The sequence below is a fragment of the Camellia sinensis genome, chromosome 15, assembly GCF_055761805.1.
Source record: "Camellia sinensis isolate YWXY chromosome 15, ASM5576180v1, whole genome shotgun sequence".
Lineage (NCBI taxonomy): Eukaryota > Viridiplantae > Streptophyta > Magnoliopsida > Ericales > Theaceae > Camellia > Camellia sinensis.
In genome coordinates, this window is record NC_138975.1 from 59,601,007 (window position 1) to 59,618,176 (window position 17,170).

Sequence of the window (17,170 nt, forward strand, 5' to 3'; positions counted from 1 at the left end):
CCCCGTATTTATATATCTGCCACTGTGCTGGATAATCCGTATAGGTGTTCGAGTGTTCGAACCGTAATGCGCCAGAAATGGTACCGAAACCCCGTATTTACATATCTGCCACTGTGCAGGAGAATCCGTATAGGTGTTCGAGTGTTCGAACCGTAATGCGCAAGAAATGGTACCGAAACCCCGTATTTACATATCTGCCACTGTGCAGGAGAATCCGTATAGGTGTTCGAGTGTTCGAACCGTAATGCGCAAGAAATGGTATGGAAACCCCGTATTTACATATCTGCCACTGTGCAGGAGAATCCGTATAGGTGTTCGAGTGTTCGAACCGTAATGCGCAAGAAATGGTATGTAAACCCCGTATTTACATATCTGCCACTGTGCAGGAGAATCCGTATAGGTGTTCGAGTGTTCGAACCGTAATGCGCAAGAAACGGTTCCGAAACCCCGTATTTACGTATCTGCCACTGTGCAGGAGAATCCGTATAGGTGTTCCATTGTTCGAACCGTAATGCGCAAGAAATGGTACGGAAACCCCGTATTTACATATCTGCCACTGTGCAGGAGAATTCGTATAGGTGTTCGAGTGTTCGAACCGTAATGCGCAAAAAATGGTACCGAAACCCCGTATTTACATATCTGCCACTGTGCTGGAGAATCCGTATAGGTGTTCGAGTGTTCGAACCGTAATGCGCAAGAAATGGTACCGAAACCCCGTATTTACATATCTGCCACTGTGCAGGAGAATCCGAATAGGTGTTCGAGTGTTCGAACCGTAATGCGCAAGAAATGGTATGTAAACCCCGTATTTACATATCTGCCACTGTGCAGGAGAATCCGTATAGGTGTTCGAGTGTTCGAACCGTAATGCGCAAGAAATGGTACCGAAACCCCGTATTTACATATCTGCCACTGTGCAGGAGAATCCGAATAGGTGTTCGAGTGTTCGAACCGTAATGCGCAAGAAATGGTATGTAAACCCCGTATTTACATATCTGCCACTGTGCAGGAGAATCCGTATAGGTGTTCGAGTGTTCGAACCGTAATGCGCAAGAAATGGTACGGAAACCCCGTATTTACATATCTGCCACTGTGCATGAGAATCCGTATAGGTGTTCGAGTGTTTCAACCGTAATGCGTGAGAAATGGTATGTAAACCCCGTATTTATATATCTGCCACTGTGCTGGATAATCCGTATAGGTGTTCGAGTGTTCGAACCGTAATGCGCCAGAAATGGTACCGAAACCCCGTATTTACATATCTGCCACTGTGCAGGAGAATCCGTATAGGTGTTCGAGTGTTCGAACCGTAATGCGCAAGAAATGGTACCGAAACCCCGTATTTACATATCTGCCACTGTGCAGGAGAATCCGTATAGGTGTTCGAGTGTTCGAACCGTAATGCGCAAGAAATGGTACCGAAACCCCGTATTTACATATCTGCCACTGTGCAGGAGAATCCGTATAGGTGTTCGAGTGTTCGAACCGTAATGCGCAAGAAATGGTACGGAAACCCCGTATTTACATATCTGCCACTATGTAGGAGAATCCGTATAGGTGTTCGAGTGTTCGAACCGTAATGCGCAAGAAATGGTATGTAAACCCCGTATTTACATATCTGCCACTGTGCAGGAGAATCCGTATAGGTGTTCGAGTGTTCGAACGGTAATGCGCAAGAAATGGTTCCGAAACCCCGTATTTACATATCTGCCACTGTGCAGGAGAATCCGTATAGGTGTTCGAGAGTTCGAACCGTAATGCGCAAGAAATGGTACGGAAACCCCGTATTTACATATCTGCCACTTTGTAGGAGAATCCGCATAGGTGTTCGAGTGTTCGAACCGTAATGTGCAAGAAATGGTATGGAAACCCCGTATTTACATATCTGCCACTGTGCAGGAGAATCCGTATAGGTGTTCGAGTGTTCGAATCGTAATGCGCAAGAAATGGTACCAAAACCCCGTATTTACATATCTGCCACTGTGCAGGAGAATCCGAATAGGTGTTCGAGTGTTCGAACCGTAATGCGCAAGAAATGGTATGTAAACCCCGTATTTACATATCTGCCACTGTGCAGGAGAATCCGTATAGGTGTTCGAGTGTTCGAACCGTAATGCGCAAGAAATAGTTCCGAAACCCCGTATTTACGTATCTGCCACTGTGCAGGAGAATCCGTATAGGTGTTCCATTGTTCGAACCGTAATGCGCAAGAAATGGTACGGAAACCCCGTATTTACATATCTGCCACTGTGCAGGAGAATCTGTATAGGTGTTCGAGTGTTCGAACCGTAATGCGCAAAAAATGGTACCGAAACCCCGTATTTACATATCTGCTATTGTGCAGGAGAATCCGTATAGGTGTTCGAGTGTTCGAACCGTAATGCGCAAGAAATGGTACCGAAACCCCGTATTTACATATCTGCCACTGTGCAGGAGAATCCGTATAGGTGTTCGAGTGTTCGAACCGTAATGCGCAAGAAATGGTATGTAAACCCCGTATTTAAATATCTGCCACTGTGCAGGAGAATCCGTATAGGTGTTCTAGTGTTCGAACCGTAATGCGCAAGAAAAGGTACGGAAACACCGTATTTACATATCTGCCACTGTGCAGGAGAATCCGTATAGGTGTTCGAATGTTTGAACCGTAATGCGTGAGAAATGGTTTGTAAACCCCGTAGTTATATATCTGCCACTGTGCTGGATAATCCGTATAGGTGTTCGAGTGTTCGAACCGTAATGCGCCAGAAATGGTACCGAAACCCCGTATTTACATATCTGCCACTGTGCAGGAGAATCCGTATAGGTGTTCGAGTGTTCGAACCGTAATGCGCAAGAAATGGTACCGAAACCCCGTATTTACATATCTGCCACTGTGCAGGAGAATCCGAATAGGTGTTCGAGTGTTCGAACCGTAATGCGCAAGAAATGGTATGTAAACCCCGTATTTACATATCTGCCACTGTGCAGGAGAATCCGTATAGGTGTTCGAGTGTTCGAACCGTAATGCGCAAGAAATGGTACGGAAACCCCGTATTTACATATCTGCCACTGTGCATGAGAATCCGTATAGGTGTTCGAGTGTTTGAACCGTAATGCGTGAGAAATGGTATGTAAACCCCGTATTTATATATCTGCCACTGTGCTGGATAATCCGTATAGGTGTTCGAGTGTTCGAACCGTAATGCACCAGAAATGGTACCGAAACCCCGTATTTACATATCTGCCACTGTGCAGGAGAATCTGTATAGGTGTTCGAGTGTTCGAACCGTAATGCGCAAGAAATGGTACCGAAACCCCGTATTTACATATCTGCCACTGTGCAGGAGAATCCGTATAGGTGTTCGAGTGTTCGAACCGTAATGCGCAAGAAATGGTATGGAAACCCCGTATTTACATATCTGCCACTGTGCAGGAGAATCCGTATAGGTGTTCGAGTGTTCGAACCGTAATGCGCAAGAAATGGTATGTAAACCCCGTATTTACATTTCTGCCACTGTGCAGGAGAATCCGTATAGGTGTTCGAGTGTTCGAACCGTAATGCGCAAGAAACGGTTCCGAAACCCCGTATTTACGTATCTGCCACTGTGCAGGAGAATCCGTATAGGTGTTCCATTGTTCGAACCGTAATGCGCAAGAAATGGTACGGAAACCCCGTATTTACATATCTGCCACTGTGCAGGAGAATTCGTATAGGTGTTCGAGTGTTCGAACCGTAATGCGCAAAAAATGGTACCGAAACCCCGTATTTACATATCTGCCACTGTGCTGGAGAATCCGTATAGGTGTTCGAGTGTTCGAACCGTAATGCGCAAGAAATGGTACCGAAACCCCGTATTTACATATCTGCCACTGTGCAGGAGAATCCGAATAGGTGTTCGAGTGTTCGAACCGTAATGCGCAAGAAATGGTTTGTAAACCCCGTATTTACATATCTGCCACTGTGCAGGAGAATCCGTATAGGTGTTCGAGTGTTCGAACCGTAATGCGCAAGAAATGGTACCGAAACCCCGTATTTACATATCTGCCACTGTGCAGGAGAATCCGTATAGGTGTTCGAGTGTTCGAACCGTAATGCGCAAGAAATGGTATGTAAACCCCGTATTTATATATCTGCCACTGTGCTGGATAATCCGTATAGGTGTTCGAGTGTTCGAACCGTAATGCGCAAGAAATGGTACCGAAACCCCGTATTTACATATCTGCCACTGTGCAGGAGAATCCGTATAGGTGTTCGAGTGTTTGAACCGTAATGCGTGAGAAATGGTACCGAAACCCCGTATTTACATATCTGCCACTGTGCTGGATAATCCGTATAGGTGTTCGAGTGTTCGAACCGTAATGCGCAAGAAATTGTATGGAAACCCCGTATTTACATATCTGCCACTGTGCAGGAGAATCCGTATAGGTGTTCGAGTGTTCGAACCGTAATGCGCAAGAAATGGTACCGAAACCCCGTATTTACATATCTGCCACTGTGCAGGAGAATCCGAATAGGTGTTCGAGTGTTCGAACCGTAATGCGCAAGAAATGGTATGTAAACCCCGTATTTACATATCTGCCACTGTGCAGGAGAATCCGAATAGGTGTTCGAGTGTTCGAACCGTAATGCGCAAGAAATGGTATGTAAACCCCGTATTTACATATCTGCCACTGTGCAGGAGAATCCGTATAGGTGTTCGAGTGTTCGAACCGTAATGCGCAAAAAATGGTACCGAAACCCCGTATTTACATATCTGCCACTGTGCAGGAGAATCCGTATAGGTGTTCGAGTGTTCGAACCGTAATGCGCAAGAAATGGTACCGAAACCCCGTATTTACATATCTGCCACTGTGCAGGAGAATCCGTATAGGTGTTCGAGTGTTCGAACCGTAATGCGCAAGAAATGGTACCGAAACCCCGTATTTACATATCTGCCACTGTGCAGGAGAATCCGAATAGGTGTTCGAGTGTTCGAACCGTAATGCGCAAGAAATGGTATGTAAACCCCGTATTTACATATCTGCCACTGTGCAGGAGAATCCGAATAGGTGTTCGAGTGTTCGAACCGTAATGCGCAAGAAATGGTATGTAAACCCCGTATTTACATATCTGCCACTGTGCAGGAGAATCCGTATAGGTGTTCGAGTGTTCGAACCGTAATGCGCAAGAAACGGTTCCGAAACCCCGTATTTACGTATCTGCCACTGTGCAGGAGAATCCGTATAGGTGTTCCATTGTTCGAACCGTAATGCGCAAGAAATGGTACGGAAACCCCGTATTTACATATCTGCCACTGTGCAGGAGAATTCGTATAGGTGTTCGAGTGTTCGAACCGTAATGCGCAAAAAATGGTACCGAAACCCCGTATTTACATATCTGCCACTGTTCTGGAGAATCCGTATAGGTGTTCGAGTGTTCGAACCGTAATGCGCAAGAAATGGTACCGAAACCCCGTATTTACATATCTGCCACTGTGCAGGAGAATCCGTATAGGTGTTCGAGTGTTCGAACCGTAATGCGCAAGAAATGGTATGGAAACCCCGTATTTACATATCTGCCACTGTGCAGGAGAATCCGTATAGGTGTTCGAGTGTTCGAACCGTAATGCGCAAGAAATGGTATGTAAACCCCGTGTTTACATATCTGCCACTGTGCAGGAGAATCCGTATAGGTGTTCGAGTGTTCGAACCGTAATGCGCAAGAAACGGTTCCGAAACCCCGTATTTACGTATCTGCCACTGTGCAGGAGAATCCGTATAGGTGTTCCATTGTTCGAACCGTAATGCGCAAGAAATGGTACGGAAACCCCGTATTTACATATCTGCCACTGTGCAGGAGAATTCGTATAGGTGTTCGAGTGTTCGAACCGTAATGCGCAAAAAATGGTACCGAAACCCCGTATTTACATATCTGCCACTGTGCTGGAGAATCCGTATAGGTGTTCGAGTGTTCGAACCGTAATGCGCAAGAAATGGTACCGAAACCCCGTATTTACATATCTGCCACTGTGCAGGAGAATCCGAATAGGTGTTCGAGTGTTCGAACCGTAATGCGCAAGAAATGGTATGTAAACCCCGTATTTACATATCTGCCACTGTGCAGGAGAATCCGTATAGGTGTTCGAGTGTTCGAACCGTAATGCGCAAGAAATGGTACCGAAACCCCGTATTTACATATCTGCCACTGTGCAGGAGAATCCGTATAGGTGTTCGAGTGTTCGAACCGTAATGCGCAAGAAATGGTATGTAAACCCCGTATTTATATATCTGCCACTGTGCTGGATAATCCGTATAGGTGTTCGAGTGTTCGAACTGTAATGCGCAAGAAATGGTACCGAAACCCCGTATTTACATATCTGCCACTGTGCAGGAGAATCCGTATAGGTGTTCGAGTGTTTGAACCGTAATGCGTGAGAAATGGTACCGAAACCCCGTATTTACATATCTGCCACTGTGCTGGATAATCCGTATAGGTGTTCGAGTGTTCGAACCGTAATGCGCAAGAAATTGTATGGAAACCCCGTATTTACATATCTGCCACTGTGCAGGAGAATCCGTATAGGTGTTCGAGTGTTCGAACCGTAATGCGCAAGAAATGGTACCGAAACCCCGTATTTACATATCTGCCACTGTGCAGGAGAATCCGAATAGGTGTTCGAGTGTTCGAACCGTAATGCGCAAGAAATGGTATGTAAACCCCGTATTTACATATCTGCCACTGTGCAGGAGAATCCGAATAGGTGTTCGAGTGTTCGAACCGTAATGCGCAAGAAATGGTATGTAAACCCCGTATTTACATATCTGCCACTGTGCAGGAGAATTCGTATAGGTGTTCGAGTGTTCGAACCGTAATGCGCAAAAAATGGTACCGAAACCCCGTATTTACATATCTGCCACTGTGCAGGAGAATCCGTATAGGTGTTCGAGTGTTCGAACCGTAATGCGCAAGAAATGGTACCGAAACCCCGTATTTACATATCTGCCACTGTGCAGGAGAATCCGTATAGGTGTTCGAGTGTTCGAACCGTAATGCGCAAGAAATGGTATGTAAACCCCGTATTTACATATCTGCCACTGTGCAGGAGAATCCGTATAGGTGTTCGGGTGTTCGAACCGTAATGCGCAAGAAAAGGTACGGAAACACCGTATTTACATATCTGCCACTGTGCAGGAGAATCCGTATAGGTGTTCGAGTGTTTGAACCGTAATGCGTGAGAAATGGTTTGTAAACCCCGTATTTATATATCTGCCACTGTGCTGGATAATCCGTATAGGTGTTCGAGTGTTCGAACCGTAATGCGCCAGAAATGGTACCGAAACCCCGTATTTACATATCTGCCACTGTGCAGGAGAATCCGTATAGGTGTTCGAGTGTTCGAACCGTAATGCGCAAGAAATGGTACCGAAACCCCGTATTTACATATCTGCCACTGTGCAGGAGAATCCGAATAGGTGTTCGAGTGTTCGAACCGTAATGCGCAAGAAATGGTATGTAAACCCCGTATTTACATATCTGCCACTGTGCAGGAGAATCCGTATAGGTGTTCGAGTGTTCGAACCGTAATGCGCAAGAAATGGTACGGAAACCCCGTATTTACATATCTGCCACTGTGCATGAGAATCCGTATAGGTGTTCGAGTGTTTGAACCGTAATGCGTGAGAAATGGTATGTAAACCCCGTATTTATATATCTGCCACTGTGCTGGATAATCCGTATAGGTGTTCGAGTGTTCGAACCGTAATGCGCCAGAAATGGTACCGAAACCCCGTATTTACATATCTGCCACTGTGCAGGAGAATCCGTATAGGTGTTCGAGTGTTCGAACCGTAATGCGCAAGAAATGGTACCGAAACCCCGTATTTACATATCTGCCACTGTGCAGGAGAATCCATATAGGTGTTCGAGTGTTCGAACCGTAATGCGCAAGAAATGGTATGGAAACCCCGTATTTACATATCTGCCACTGTGCAGGAGAATCCGTATAGGTGTTCGAGTGTTCGAACCGTAATGCGCAAGAAATGGTATGTAAACCCCGTATTTACATATCTGCCACTGTGCAGGAGAATCCGTATAGGTGTTCGAGTGTTCGAACCGTAATGCGCAAGAAACGGTTCCGAAACCCCGTATTTACGTATCTGCCACTGTGCAGGAGAATCCGTATAGGTGTTCCATTGTTCGAACCGTAATGCGCAAGAAATGGTACGGAAACCCCGTATTTACATATCTGCCACTGTGCAGGAGAATTCGTATAGGTGTTCGAGTGTTCGAACCGTAATGCGCAAAAAATGGTACCGAAACCCCGTATTTACATATCTGCCACTGTTCTGGAGAATCCGTATAGGTGTTCGAGTGTTCGAACCGTAATGCGCCAGAAATGGTACCGAAACCCCGTATTTACATATCTGCCACTGTGCAGGAGAATCCGTATAGGTGTTCGAGTGTTCGAACCGTAATGCGCAAGAAATGGTACCGAAATCCCGTATTTACATATCTGCCACTGTGCAGGAGAATCCGTATAGGTGTTCGAGTGTTCGAACCGTAATGCGCAAGAAATGGTACCGAAACCCCGTATTTACATATCTGCCACTGTGCAGGAGAATCCGCACAGGTGCTCGAGTGTTCGAACCGTATTGCGCAAGAAATGGTATGGAAACCCCGTATTTACATATCTGCCACTGTGCAGGAGAATCCGTATAGGTGTTCTAGTGTTCTAACCGTAATGCGCAGGAAATGGTACCGAAACCCCGTATTTACATATCTGCCACTGTGCAGGAGAATTCGTATTGGTCTTCGTGTGTTCGAACCGTAATGCGCAAGAAATGGTATGTAAACCCCGTATTTACAAATCTGCCACTGTGCAGGAGAATCCGTATAGGTGTTCGAGTGTTCGAACCGTAATGCGCAAGAAATGGTACCGAAACCCCGTATTTACATATCTGCCACTGTGCAGGAGAATCCGAATAGGTGCTCGAGTGTTCGAACCGTATTGCGCAAGAAATGGTACCGAAACCCCGTATTTACATATCTGCCACTGTGCAGGAGAATCCGTATAGGTGTTCTAGTGTTCGAACCGTAATACGCAAGAAATGGTATGTAAACCCCGTATTTACATATCTGCCACTGTGCAGGAGAATCCGTATAGGTGTTCGATTGTTCGAACCGTAATGCGCAAGAAATGGTGTGTAAACCCCGTATTTACATATCTGCCACTGTGCGGGAGAATCCGTATAGGTGTTCGAGTGTTCGAACCGTAATGCGCAAGAAATGGTACCGAAACCCCGTATTTACATATCTGCCACTGTGCTGGAGAATCCGTATAGGTGTTCGATTGTTCGAACCGTAATGCGCAAGAAATGGTATGTAAACCCCGTATTTACATATTTGCCACTGTGCAGGAGAATCCGCATAGGTGTTCTAGTGTTCGAACCGTAATACGCAAGAAATGGTATGTAAACCCCGTATTTACATATCTGCCACTGTGCAGGAGAATCCGTATAGGTGTTCGAGTGTTCGAACCGTAATGCGCAAGAAATGGTACCGAAACCCCGTATTTACATATCTGCCACTGTGCAGGAGAATCCGTATAGGTGTTCGAGTGTTCGAACCGTAATGCGCAAGAAATGGTATGTAAACCCCGTATTTATATATCTGCCACTGTGCTGGATAATCCGTATAGGTGTTCGAGTGTTCGAACCGTAATGCGCAAGAAATGGTACCGGAACCCCGTATTTACATATCTGCCACTGTGCAGGAGAATCCGTATAGGTGTTCGAGTGTTTGAACCGTAATGCGTGAGAAATGGTACCGAAACCCCGTATTTACATATCTGCCACTGTGCTGGATAATCCGTATAGGTGTTCGAGTGTTCGAACCGTAATGCGCAAGAAATTGTATGGAAACCCCGTATTTACATATCTGCCACTGTGCAGGAGAATCCGTATAGGTGTTCGAGTGTTCGAACCGTAATGCGCAAGAAATGGTACCGAAACCCCGTATTTACATATCTGCCACTGTGCAGGAGAATCCGAATAGGTGTTCGAGTGTTCGAACCGTAATGCGCAAGAAATGGTATGTAAACCCCGTATTTACATATCTGCCACTGTGCAGGAGAATCCGTATAGGTGTTCGAGTGTTCGAACCGTAATGCGCAAGAAATGGTACGGAAACCCCGTATTTACATATCTGCCACTGTGCAGGAGAATCCGTATAGGTGTTCGAGTGTTTGAACCGTAATGCGTGAGAAATGGTATGTAAACCCCGTATTTATATATCTGCCACTGTGCTGGATAATCCGTATAGGTGTTCGAGTGTTCGAACCGTAATGCGCCAGAAATGGTACCGAAACCCCGTATTTACATATCTGCCACTGTGCAGGAGAATCCGTATAGGTGTTCGAGTGTTCGAACCGTAATGCGCAAGAAATGGTACCGAAACCCCGTATTTACATATCTGCCACTGTGCAGGAGAATCCGTATAGGTGTTCGAGTGTTCGAACCGTAATGCGCAAGAAATGGTATGGAAACCCCGTATTTACATATCTGCCACTGTGCAGGAGAATCCGTATAGGTGTTCGAGTGTTCGAACCGTAATGCGCAAGATATGGTTCCGAAACCCCGTATTCACATATCTGCCACTGTGCAGGAGAATCCGTATAGGTGTTCGAGAGTTCGAACCGTAATGCGCAAGAAATGGTACGGAAACCCCGTATTTACATATCTGCCACTTTGTAGGAGAATCCGCATAGGTGTTCGAGTGTTCGAACCGTAATGTGCAAGAAATGGTATGGAAACCCCGTATTTACATATCTGCCACTGTGCAGGAGAATCCGTATAGGTGTTCGAGTGTTCGAATCGTAATGCGCAAGAAATGGTACCGAAACCCCGTATTTACATATCTGCCACTGTGCAGGAGAATCCGAATAGGTGTTCGAGTGTTCGAACCGTAATGCGCAAGAAATGGTATGTAAACCCCGTATTTACATATCTGCCACTGTGCAGGAGAATCCGTATAGGTGTTCGAGTGTTCGAACCGTAATGCGCAAAAATAGTTCCGAAACCCCGTATTTACGTATCTGCCACTGTGCAGGAGAATCCGTATAGGTGTTCCATTGTTCGAACCGTAATGCGCAAGAAATGGTACGGAAACCCCGTATTTACATATCTGCCACAGTGCAGGAGAATCTGTATAGGTGTTCGAGTGTTCGAACCGTAATGCGCAAAAAATGGTACCGAAACCCCGTATTTACATGTCTGTCACTGTGCAGGAGAATCCGTATAGGTGTTCGAGTGTTCGAACCGTAATACGCAAGAAATGCTACCGAAACCCCGTATTTACATATCTGCCACTGTGCAGGAGAATCCGTATAGGTGTTCGAGTGTTCGAACCGTAATGCGCAAGAAATGGTATGTAAACCCCGTATTTACATATCTGCCACTGTGCAGGAGAATCCGTATAGGTGTTCGAGTGTTCGAACCGTAATGCGCAAGAAATGGTACGGAAACCCCGTATTTACATATCTGCCACTGTGCATGAGAATCCGTATAGGTGTTCGAGTGTTTGAACCGTAATGCGTGAGAAATGGTATGTAAACCCCGTATTTATATATCTGCCACTGTGCTGGATAATCCGTATAGGTGTTCGAGTGTTCGAACCGTAATGCGCCAGAAATGGAACCGAAACCCCGTATTTACATATCTGCCACTGTGCAGGAGAATCCGTATAGGTGTTCGAGTGTTCGAACCGTAATGCGCAAGAAATGGAACCGAAACCCCGTATTTACATATCTGCCACTGTGCAGGAGAATCCGTATAGGTGTTCGAGTGTTCGAACCGTAATGCGCAAGAAATGGTATGGAAACCCCGTATTTACATATCTGCCACTGTGCAGGAGAATCCGTATAGGTGTTCGAGTGTTCGAACCGTAATGCGCAAGAAATGGTATGTAAACCCCGTATTTACATATCTGCCACTGTGCAGGAGAATCCGTATAGGTGTTCGAGTGTTCGAACCGTAATGCGCAAGAAACGGTTCCGAAACCCCGTATTTACGTATCTGCCACTGTGCAGGAGAATCCGTATAGGTGTTCCATTGTTCGAACCGTAATGCGCAAGAAATGGTACGGAAACCCCGTATTTACATATCTGCCACTGTGCAGGAGAATTCGTATAGGTGTTCGAGTGTTCGAACCGTAATGCGCAAAAAATGGTACCGAAACCCCGTATTTACATATCTGCCACTGTTCTGGAGAATCCGTATAGGTGTTCGAGTGTTCGAACCGTAATGCGCAAGAAATGGTACCGAAACCCCGTATTTACATATCTGCCACTGTGCAGGAGAATCCGAATAGGTGTTCGAGTGTTCGAACCGTAATGCGCAAGAAATGGTATGTAAACCCCGTATTTACATATCTGCCACTGTGCAGGAGAATCCGTATAGGTGTTCGAGTGTTCGAACCGTAATGCGCAAGAAATGGTACCGAAACCCCGTATTTACATATCTGCCACTGTGCAGGAGAATCCGTATAGGTGTTCGAGTGTTCGAACCGTAATGCGCAAGAAATGGTATGTAAACCCCGTATTTATATATCTGCCACTGTGCTGGATAATCCGTATAGGTGTTCGAGTGTTCGAACCGTAATGCGCAAGAAATGGTACCGAAACCCCGTATTTACATATCTGCCACTGTGCAGGAGAATCCGTATAGGTGTTCGAGTGTTTGAACCGTAATGCGTGAGAAATGGTACCGAAACCCCGTATTTACATATCTGCCACTGTGCTGGATAATCCGTATAGGTGTTCGAGTGTTCGAACCGTAATGCGCAAGAAATTGTATGGAAACCCCGTATTTACATATCTGCCACTGTGCAGGAGAATCCGTATAGGTGTTCGAGTGTTCGAACCGTAATGCGCAAGAAATGGTACCGAAACCCCGTATTTGCATATCTGCCACTGTGCAGGAGAATCCGTATAGGTGTTCAAGTGTTCGAACCGTAATGCGCAAGAAATGGTATGGAAACCCCGTATTTACATATCTGCCACTGTGCAGGAGAATCCGTATAGGTGTTCGAGTGTTCGAACCGTAATGCGCAAGAAATGGTTCCGAAACCCCGTATTCACATATCTGCCACTGTGCAGGAGAATCCGTATAGGTGTTCGAGAGTTCGAACCGTAATGCGCAAGAAATGGTACGGAAACCCCGTATTTACATATCTGCCACTTTGTAGGAGAATCCGCATAGGTGTTCGAGTGTTCGAACCGTAATGTGCAAGAAATGGTATGGAAACCCCGTATTTACATATCTGCCACTGTGCAGGAGAATCCGTATAGGTGTTCGAGTGTTCGAATCGTAATGCGCAAGAAATGGTACCGAAACCCCGTATTTACATATCTGCCACTGTGCAGGAGAATCCGAATAGGTGTTCGAGTGTTCGAACCGTAATGCGCAAGAAATGGTATGTAAACCCCGTATTTACATATCTGCCACTGTGCAGGAGAATCCGTATAGGTGTTCGAGTGTTCGAACCGTAATGCGCAAGAAATGGTACCGAAACCCCGTATTTACATATCTGCCACTGTGCAGGAGAATCCGTATAGGTGTTCGAGTGTTCGAACCGTAATGCGCAAGAAATGGTATGTAAACCCCGTATTTATATATCTGCCACTGTGCTGGATAATCCGTATAGGTGTTCGAGTGTTCGAACCGTAATGCGCAAGAAATGGTACCGAAACCCCGTATTTACATATCTGCCACTGTGCAGGAGAATCCGTATAGGTGTTCGAGTGTTTGAACCGTAATGCGTGAGAAATGGTACCGAAACCCCGTATTTACATATCTGCCACTGTGCTGGATAATCCGTATAGGTGTTCGAGTGTTCGAACCGTAATGCGCAAGAAATTGTATGGAAATCCCGTATTTACATATCTGCCACTGTGCAGGAGAATCCGTATAGGTGTTCGAGTGTTCGAACCGTAATGCGCAAGAAATGGTATGTAAACCCCGTATTTACATATCTGCCACTGTGCAGGAGAATCCGTATAGGTGTTCGAGTGTTCGAACCGTAATGCGCAAGAAATGGTACGGAAACCCCGTATTTACATATCTGCCACTGTGCATGAGAATCCGTATAGGTGTTCGAGTGTTTGAACCGTAATGCGTGAGAAATGGTATGTAAACCCCGTATTTATATATCTGCCACTGTGCTGGATAATCCGTATAGGTGTTCGAGTGTTCGAACCGTAATGCGCCAGAAATGGAACCGAAACCCCGTATTTACATATCTGCCACTGTGCAGGAGAATCCGTATAGGTGTTCGAGTGTTCGAACCGTAATGCGCAAGAAATGGAACCGAAACCCCGTATTTACATATCTGCCACTGTGCAGGAGAATCCGTATAGGTGTTCGAGTGTTCGAACCGTAATGCGCAAGAAATGGTATGGAAACCCCGTATTTACATATCTGCCACTGTGCAGGAGAATCCGTATAGGTGTTCGAGTGTTCGAACCGTAATGCGCAAGAAATGGTATGTAAACCCCGTATTTACATATCTGCCACTGTGCAGGAGAATCCGTATAGGTGTTCGAGTGTTCGAACCGTAATGCGCAAGAAACGGTTCCGAAACCCCGTATTTACGTATCTGCCACTGTGCAGGAGAATCCGTATAGGTGTTCCATTGTTCGAACCGTAATGCGCAAGAAATGGTACGGAAACCCCGTATTTACATATCTGCCACTGTGCAGGAGAATTCGTATAGGTGTTCGAGTGTTCGAACCGTAATGCGCAAAAAATGGTACCGAAACCCCGTATTTACATATCTGCCACTGTTCTGGAGAATCCGTATAGGTGTTCGAGTGTTCGAACCGTAATGCGCAAGAAATGGTACCGAAACCCCGTATTTACATATCTGCCACTGTGCAGGAGAATCCGAATAGGTGTTCGAGTGTTCGAACCGTAATGCGCAAGAAATGGTATGTAAACCCCGTATTTACATATCTGCCACTGTGCAGGAGAATCCGTATAGGTGTTCGAGTGTTCGAACCGTAATGCGCAAGAAATGGTACCGAAACCCCGTATTTACATATCTGCCACTGTGCAGGAGAATCCGTATAGGTGTTCGAGTGTTCGAACCGTAATGCGCAAGAAATGGTATGTAAACCCCGTATTTATATATCTGCCACTGTGCTGGATAATCCGTATAGGTGTTCGAGTGTTCGAACCGTAATGCGCAAGAAATGGTACCGAAACCCCGTATTTACATATCTGCCACTGTGCAGGAGAATCCGTATAGGTGTTCGAGTGTTTGAACCGTAATGCGTGAGAAATGGTACCGAAACCCCGTATTTACATATCTGCCACTGTGCTGGATAATCCGTATAGGTGTTCGAGTGTTCGAACCGTAATGCGCAAGAAATTGTATGGAAACCCCGTATTTACATATCTGCCACTGTGCAGGAGAATCCGTATAGGTGTTCGAGTGTTCGAACCGTAATGCGCAAGAAATGGTACCGAAACCCCGTATTTGCATATCTGCCACTGTGCAGGAGAATCCGTATAGGTGTTCAAGTGTTCGAACCGTAATGCGCAAGAAATGGTATGGAAACCCCGTATTTACATATCTGCCACTGTGCAGGAGAATCCGTATAGGTGTTCGAGTGTTCGAACCGTAATGCGCAAGAAATGGTTCCGAAACCCCGTATTCACATATCTGCCACTGTGCAGGAGAATCCGTATAGGTGTTCGAGAGTTCGAACCGTAATGCGCAAGAAATGGTACGGAAACCCCGTATTTACATATCTGCCACTTTGTAGGAGAATCCGCATAGGTGTTCGAGTGTTCGAACCGTAATGTGCAAGAAATGGTATGGAAACCCCGTATTTACATATCTGCCACTGTGCAGGAGAATCCGTATAGGTGTTCGAGTGTTCGAATCGTAATGCGCAAGAAATGGTACCGAAACCCCGTATTTACATATCTGCCACTGTGCAGGAGAATCCGAATAGGTGTTCGAGTGTTCGAACCGTAATGCGCAAGAAATGGTATGTAAACCCCGTATTTACATATCTGCCACTGTGCAGGAGAATCCGTATAGGTGTTCGAGTGTTCGAACCGTAATGCGCAAGAAATGGTACCGAAACCCCGTATTTACATATCTGCCACTGTGCAGGAGAATCCGTATAGGTGTTCGAGTGTTCGAACCGTAATGCGCAAGAAATGGTATGTAAACCCCGTATTTATATATCTGCCACTGTGCTGGATAATCCGTATAGGTGTTCGAGTGTTCGAACCGTAATGCGCAAGAAATGGTACCGAAACCCCGTATTTACATATCTGCCACTGTGCAGGAGAATCCGTATAGGTGTTCGAGTGTTTGAACCGTAATGCGTGAGAAATGGTACCGAAACCCCGTATTTACATATCTGCCACTGTGCTGGATAATCCGTATAGGTGTTCGAGTGTTCGAACCGTAATGCGCAAGAAATTGTATGGAAATCCCGTATTTACATATCTGCCACTGTGCAGGAGAATCCGTATAGGTGTTCGAGTGTTCGAACCGTAATGCGCAAGAAATGGTACCGAAACCCCGTATTTACATATCTGCCACTGTGCAGGAGAATCCGTATAGGTGTTCAAGTGTTCGAACCGTAATGCGCAAGAAATGGTATGGAAACCCCGTATTTACATATCTGCCACTGTGCAGGAGAATCCGTATAGGTGTTCGAGTGTTCGAACCGTAATGCGCAAGAAATGGTTCCGAAACCCCGTATTCACATATCTGCCACTGTGCAGGAGAATCCGTATAGGTGTTCGAGAGTTCGAACCGTAATGCGCAAGAAATGGTACGGAAACCCCGTATTTACATATCTGCCACTTTGTAGGAGAATCCGCATAGGTGTTCGAGTGTTCGAACCGTAATGTGCAAGAAATGGTATGGAAACCCCGTATTTACATATCTGCCACTGTGCAGGAGAATCCGTATAGGTGTTCGAGTGTTCGAATCGTAATGCGCAAGAAATGGTACCGAAACCCCGTATTTACATATCTGCCACTGTGCAGGAGAATCCGAATAGGTGTTCGAGTGTTCGAACCGTACTGCGCAAGAAATGGTATGTAAACCCCGTATTTACATATCTGCCACTGTGCAGGAGAATCCGTATAGGTGTTCGAGTGTTCGAACCGTAATGCGCAAGAAATAGTT